The sequence below is a fragment of the Eucalyptus grandis genome, chromosome 3 (assembly GCF_016545825.1).
Source record: "Eucalyptus grandis isolate ANBG69807.140 chromosome 3, ASM1654582v1, whole genome shotgun sequence".
In the NCBI taxonomy this organism is placed as follows: Eukaryota; Viridiplantae; Streptophyta; class Magnoliopsida; order Myrtales; family Myrtaceae; genus Eucalyptus; species Eucalyptus grandis.
Window position 1 is genome coordinate 55,876,013 of NC_052614.1, and position 6,000 is coordinate 55,882,012.

General features: G+C 41.9%; 1 pseudogene; it reads right to left on the reverse strand.

Annotated features, from left to right (window-relative positions):
• Nucleotides 1–614: 614 nt before the first annotated feature.
• LOC120291977 lies at nucleotides 615–4,804 on the reverse strand (annotated as a pseudogene).
• Nucleotides 4,805–6,000: the final 1,196 nt, after the last annotated feature.

Sequence of the window (6,000 nt, forward strand, 5' to 3'; positions counted from 1 at the left end):
TTCTCGAGAATAGAAACACAAAAAATTATTTCTGTTCAAAAATTATTCTCCGGACCGGAAACGTTACCAAACGCACCCTAAGATGATCACCAAGCAAAAGCAAAAGGATTTTTCACTGCAATCCCTCTTTCAGTTTGCTTCATCGCATCAAAATAACTCATGCGGTTTTTCATTCTCAAACGCATACAATTGATCAGTCCGTAAATCAAACTCAACAATCTCCCGTCATATTAGTAAAACCGGTTCAGACGGAGCTTATCTGATACGAGGCTTCAAATACTTCTTCAGTTTCAGCTACCTCAGACATTTATGGTTACTGGTTTCCACCAGCATCGTCCAGTAAACAATCCAAAACTGAATGAGACGTTAACAAAGGAGAGAATATGGCTAGACGGAATCCATGAATTGCCTGTAAGTTGCTGTATGTTCACTATAAGGCAATCTCATCTCATGCTACATTTCTTCTATCATGGCAAAAGAGAAGCTTTGAATACATATGGACAAGTCTAATTCTATGACCACATATAACTTGTGAGACCCATATTGAAACAATGGAAAGAATATAGAACTGCAAAAACAACAGGCACCTTTTTTTACGAGACTCGGATCTCAATCTATTCATTCATCTTTTGGATCAGCCTCCAAAATTGTTTTTTCTGTTTCGTCACGTTGCTAGACCGGGCCTCCTCGGAATGTGGAGAAGCTCCATTCTCTAGAATGGGTAATTCACCATTCACAGATGTGGTTCTTTCTACAACAGGTGTCGAGGTTTTGGGTACTTCTACTGCGGGAGAAACTGTTAACAGACGGCTGAGTCCATCACACAATCCTTTCGCATCCATGACAAGAGCCACTCCCCCTGGATAACATCGCCCGAAGCAAGTGGCACAATGAGGATAAACAACCTGAAAAGGAAAAGAAAGAAGATTAGATCCCAAAGGTGCAAAAGTAATTTTTGAACAGTGGGGTGGATGAACACCAGTGTCAATACCTCGATAAATGCTCGGCAAAGGGAAAGAAAAAGGCTAGATTCGTTTTCTCTCAGTATCTGAGTTGCATTATATCTTAATAGAGACTCGGCCACTTCTCGCAATCCCTTAATTAATTCTTGAGCAATGATATGCTTCAAGCTAATCGGGGCACAAGGGCGTAGTTCGTTCATTGCCGCAGATACACCTACAACCACCATAGTCGAGAAGTTAGCACAGGCAACAAACCCCGGAATACCTCTACAAATATCTGTTTACATTCTTCAAACATATTTCCATCCTAAAAATACACTCACCATTGACAAATACAGCAAGAGGAGGATGTTCCATCAGATGAGATGGAGGAGTGACATCCTCTTGACCATCTTCTGTGACACTGTTGGCTGAAAAACCAACAGATGGTAGAGGAACCCAACGATGTGAATTCAGGACCAACTGGGTCAACAAAACTAAGATGAGAATCACTGCGCTTAATACTTTCACTATATCTCCAGTAATAACATATAAGTACATTTAAATGTGTGTTTTGCAAACATCACACTCATCCATGCACCTGAAAATTTTCGACTGCAGTGCTCATATTTTTCGAGAACAGATTAAGAACCGCCCTGCATGGTAGACCAAAGTCAAACTTTTGCATGAAGCTAGTGAAAAGCCAATAAGCAGCAGGAAACAAAGATGAGATATATTTTACTCTTCAAACAGTGATGGAAGTAAGCCTCGAAAGTCGAGCCCAACCCAGCCAAGGCCCATAGCACAGTACTGCAGCAAAAGTAAACTTATCATCAACTTGGGATGCAATAGAACTTGACTATTTGCACGAGATCATCAAGAATAGCAGAGAACTAGAATTCACCATTCATGAGCAGTTCTTTGTGTTACTTATCTTTTTAGGCAAATAACAAAGGTATGTAAGAGAATTATCAACAAAATAAATAAAGAATTGCCAGCCCATGCATATAAAACCAAACTACCATATATCTCACCATGCATTGATCCAATATATTTGATAGAGAACCTCCTTCAGTTATTTTGGGTAGCATGACTTTCAAAGTTTTGAGATGCGAGGTAATCTGATGCATTGCCCAGTTAAAAAGGAGGCCACCATCGTAGTTTTCTTCACTTCCTGACGTATCGTCAGCGAATATTGCCCGATATTGATTAACCACATCAAAAAGATGCATCCTATGACAGTTTATCATGCCTTTTAAGTACTCATAAGGGCTTCTCTGGTCCAAGTCCTCGAGAATCCCAGTAAGCCAAGCCTCTACATCGTAAGAACTGAAATACAAGAAAGAAAGAAAGAAAGAAAGAAGAGAGAGAGAAGTGAGATATAAGTAAATTGTCTAACATGCAAAACAGAATTAATAGAACCACTATATTTCATCTACTGAGTTTCACATGCCCCTTGTGAAACTTTAGACGTCATGAAAAATTTAAATGCAACATGAAATGATCCCATCGTAATAAATGCAGAACAGGTTTTACCTGCAACCGCATTTCATATTCACTAAAAACTCCTATTCGGCGTAGATATCCAATAACCGGAGGCATTCAGGTAACTGTCAAGGAAAATGGGTAAAATCAAATTCAGAATGCTAAATCCATGCATAGATATCCAGGTGAAGCAAGATATGCTCAATACCAAATAGGCAAGGTTACCTGAATATTTGACTTGAGTTTCAGTAGGAGCTGTGAAAGAAGAGACTGAGTGGTTTGCTTAACCTCAGCTGCCAATGATTGAATCACAGGTAATCTTGGACAGAAGCACAAAGCCACAGCAAGCTAATTAGACAAAAGTGATACTTAAGGCATAACTCACAGCAAAGTGATGAGAGAAACTCACTTGGGGTGCATCGTTGAAAGTTTGCAGACAAATGCTTCTAAATCAAGAGCTTCATCATAGTTTCCATTCCTCACACATCTGCAGCATGTTTAGAGTCAGTGGCTATCAAAGACTAATTAGTCAAGGGGCAAGGTATAATATTTTCTCAGGGCAAGCCACTCAAGGGCCAGTAATTCTCTGCTTGGGAAATGGCGGAAAATGAAGGATATGAAAATTTTAGTGGAAAGTTTTGAAAAAAATTAAAACTTTTGTGAGAAGGGAAAGGAGAAAAAGATTTAAAATAGAGGGTATTTTCTTTTTTCATTTTCTTCTCTCATGGTGCTTCCCGGCATATCATTAATGTTCACATATCAGCATATACTTTCCTCAGAAAATTTGTAATTACTACCCTCCAAAGGGAAGCCATGCAAAGGAAGAGCTCCAATGCTATCACAGAAGGCAAGGCTAAATTGTCTTCAGATTGCAAATTTATTGAATACCCAACAAATACTTCCCATTCCAAAAGGTTAAGATGTCAGACTCCTTGCTTTTAAGAAATGAGGAATTCTTTGTTGGTCTAAGCTATCCAGCAATTCTCTCGGCAATAGTCTGGGATAGCATCCTACTATGCAGTAGTCTCCAGTCAAAGCTTCTAGACCTCCAACTTAGATGCTTTAATTATTCTAATAAGACTGATCATGTTCAATTTTTCAAATGCCTATCGCCAGATACCAAAATGACAAAAGACCATAGGTTGTATAGTGCATGTCCTTCACAAATAAGTTCAAAATTCTTTGATCTACATATCAATCAACTGGATCAAACTGAAACAGCATGCAGACAACTCTTTACTCTATGACAACCTAACAAAGCTCACATAGCCAGAGAACAAACAAGCCATCTAAATGACAACATATTAAGCGGTTCGCCAAATGTCCCATGAGACACACACAATGAGATCAAACCAATGATTGACTTATAAATTTGGCAAACACATACGTGTCCATGAGTTGAGGAATTTCGAGTAAGTCAAGCAATGTACTGTGATTGCCAAGCAAAGTCTGATTCATCTTCCTCTTCTCCAAAATTTGTTCACCAGATTCAACAAATTCAGTGCAACCGGAAGTGAGCTTTGGTATCTCACTTATCTGCAAACAGATAGAACACCATCATCCCCAACGACCATTCACCACACTGGTCAAAATTCGATTTCTCCACAAAAATGCAAAACTTCGGATGCGAGCAAGTATTGAAATTTGAAACAACAGAAAGTGCAGAAGCAGGCGTGCGTCACCACAGCACATAGAGCACAATTCTCGACAGCACTCGAAGCTAAATCAACAGAAGAAAGCGAGAATTACGAGAGACTCGAGATGCTTGTCGATAGACGAAACTTCTTCCCGGATCGCGAGCAACGCGTCGGCGGCCGCGATGAAGGCCCTGTAATTGCCGACCGCGACTTCCTGCATTTGCCTCTGAATCCGCTCCGCATCCACCCGAGCAGCTCCGGTTCCTGCAGTTTCGAGCACACACACGACGAATCAGCCGCTTCCGCGGATCAAAAACGATCGCGTCCGGCGCCGAACGGGCCGGAGATCGTCATCATCATCATCATCATCATCATCATCATTCGAGACGGCACCTTGTGGAGGCGGTCGAGGGTGAAGGAGAGGAGCTCGGAGACGTACGGCTGCTGCGCAGCGGGGCGAGCGGGAGGAGGAGGCCCGCCACCGCCTCCGCCTCCTCCCCGTTGTCCGGCTCCATTGTGCCCCGGGTTTTCCTCGGAGCTCCGGCGGATCGGGATTCGGACGATGCGGTTCGGAATCGAGGAGGTTCCGTCGACGGGGATCTAGCGCGCGAGGACGGCGATCCGGCGGGTGGACTGAACCAGCTCAGGTTCGAGCTTCCATTGACGACGGATCTGAAGCTTTCTTCCTCTGCGACGAACCGGTTTGAGATGTCCCGTGGCCTTGCTGGTTCTGGTCGCCATGGTTGGGGCTGGGAGGAGCGAGATGGGCTCCCGTTCATGGGCCGCGTGAGCAGTTCATGGGCCTCTTCTGGCGACTCTCACGTGGGCTCAAAATTGGGCTTTGGCCCAACATGGAGGCTCAGTTAGACCTGTCGATCCTTGTTTAAGTTGTCGAATCAGGGCTTTGGCCCAACACATAGGCCCAGTTGGGCCTGTCAATTCTTGTTCGGTTTTTTCTTTTTTTCGGGTTTGGAATTCTTGTTCAAGTTGTCTAGCTCATTTATTTGGACTTGTATTTAAATGGGATAAATACATTAAAAGTCCTAAATTTTGTTACAAAAGTATAACTGATTCTTAAAATATTCAAAAATACAATTAAATTCTAAAATTTATCACAAAAGTGTAATTGAGTTATAAAACTTTCAAAAAAACCGCAATTAAATCCTAAAACTTGTTGAAATAATTCAATCAAGTCCTCAAGTTGATTACACTTTTTAAAAGTTGTAGAACTTAATTTCATTATTGTGAGAAATGTTATGACTCAAGTATACTTCTTTTAAAGTTGTAGACTAAATTATACTTTCAAAATAAATTTTAGACCGATTGCACTTTTAAAAGTTTTAGTACTCAATAACACATGCTAATAAGTTTTAAAATTTTTAGTGCACTTATTCCTATTTAAATTTATGTATATGTGAAGGTGGTAACGCATTGATTTTTGTCACAAATTCTTGTCAATGCATGTCAAGTTGAAGCTCATCAGTTTGCGCTTCCTCGGTCATGTCAACTGAAGGTTTGATTCGGGGCAAAGGACGGGGGAGACTGAGAGAACCATGAAAGCGTGAAAGGAACTGAAGGTTTGATTCGGGGCTTTGGAACCCTAACCGGTTCCGGTTCTGGTTCCCAGAAAAAGGGAACGGAAACCGAACCGATTCCTTTAGAACCGGGAACCAAACCGCAACCTCCGATTCGGTTCTCCGGTTTCCAGTTAGAACCGGAACCACGCTCACCCCTATTGTCAAGTCTCGTTGAAAAGGGGACACTCTACGTCGTGCAGTGCGGACAAGCCACTCGTCGGTAACAGGAGCTTCCCTCAGCAAACGACTCCAGCTCACACTTCGAAACGATCGCCTTTGACCCATATAACCAGTCGCGTTTAAATATATTCTATCTTAACTTTCACATAAAGCGCCGTGACGCACAAGAGAAATTACAAC